The sequence below is a fragment of the Amphimedon queenslandica genome, unplaced genomic scaffold, assembly GCF_000090795.2.
Source record: "Amphimedon queenslandica unplaced genomic scaffold, v1.1 AMPQUscaffold_13429, whole genome shotgun sequence".
Classification (NCBI taxonomy): Eukaryota; Metazoa; Porifera; class Demospongiae; order Haplosclerida; family Niphatidae; genus Amphimedon; species Amphimedon queenslandica.
In genome coordinates, this window is record NW_003546335.1 from 240,040 (window position 1) to 241,489 (window position 1,450).

Below are 1,450 nucleotides of genomic sequence, written 5' to 3' on the forward strand. Positions count from 1 at the left end.
GAAGCATATGTGAGATGAAAAAAATACATGAGGGTCCTGACTGCTATAATGAATGGCCCCTACAGAGCTACCACTGTTCTCAGTAAAATTAAAAATCACATTATTATTATACTGAATTCTCGAGAACCCAGTCAAGGCTATAGCTCCAGCAGGAGTCCCATGGTTATTTTCAAAAGTCATGCTAGAATTTTCACTTATCGTTACAATTGCTGAGACAATCTTAAGCCCCGTGTCACGATTTTGTTGAAAATAGTTATTGCCTTTAAAAGAAACCTGAATTTTTGTTATCAGGAACGTTGCTTTATATCCTGTAGTGTGAGTTGTTGACCGAAAGTTAAATTTAAATTGACAGTTTTCAAATTCTGGTGTGCTGTAAAAAGTATTGTCCATTTGATTTTGGACTTGCTGTGATATATCCACTGCAGAACCAGAGTTAGAGAGCCACAAAGAATTTTTAAAGCTGATTCTTGATTGATTAATTGTGCTCAGTTCAGAACCAGCAATCTTTAAGGCCACACCAGCACCAAAGAAAGCTTTATTACCAGAAATAATGCAAGAATTAAATGTAATGTCACTAGGACCTGGCTGACTTTTTTCTTCAGCATGCAACGTAAGCTTTAATCCACCACCTCCTGTATGATTTTTAATATGTACTTTATTTACTTCAAAGTTGCAGTTTTGTACTGATATATGATTATTGCTGGTATTGTCTCTTAAAATTAATCCAAAGCCTCCACCAGACAATGCAAAATTATTAATAAAATTAGTATTCAATATACTAATGCTCTGAGCATAGCTAGACCAGGCTAACAGTATATTCAAACCTCCTCCACATGAGAGCATCCAGTCATACACTTTATCCGGCTTACTAATATTGTTACCCTCAAAGGTGACATACTCAATGTTATATTGTGTACGATTTGTTAGTATGTCTGCTAAGTTAGTGCAGTTTCTTCCTTCATTTATGTCACAATGAGATACAAGTATCATCATTCCTGATCCACCAATGGTGTCATTTATGTAGTTCTCCGACAGACCATTTCTCGTAAAGCTGGAATGGGTTATGTTGATTTGATTGTAATTGTTAATCAGGACTGCACCATAGCCGTCACTCTTAGTGATTACCACATGGAGGATGGTTATATTTGAAGTGTTTTTCATTACTAAGCCACTACGAAATTTGTAGCTGTTTTTGCTTTTGCTAAATTTACCTTCAATTGAGCAATAAATCAAATTCACACTACTCAGTGTGATATTGTGGCAATTATTAAAACAAATTCCAGCATTTATGGGACCTTTCTCCTTCGTGCTATGACAATTGATTGCTCCAGTTTTGTTTCCTTTTATTGTGAGATTAGTCCAACCATCAAACTGGATTAGGGTGGAGACCATGATTGGCCCTGAATCAATGACTAATTCAACATTTTCCTTTTCTTCCACATTTTAGCAA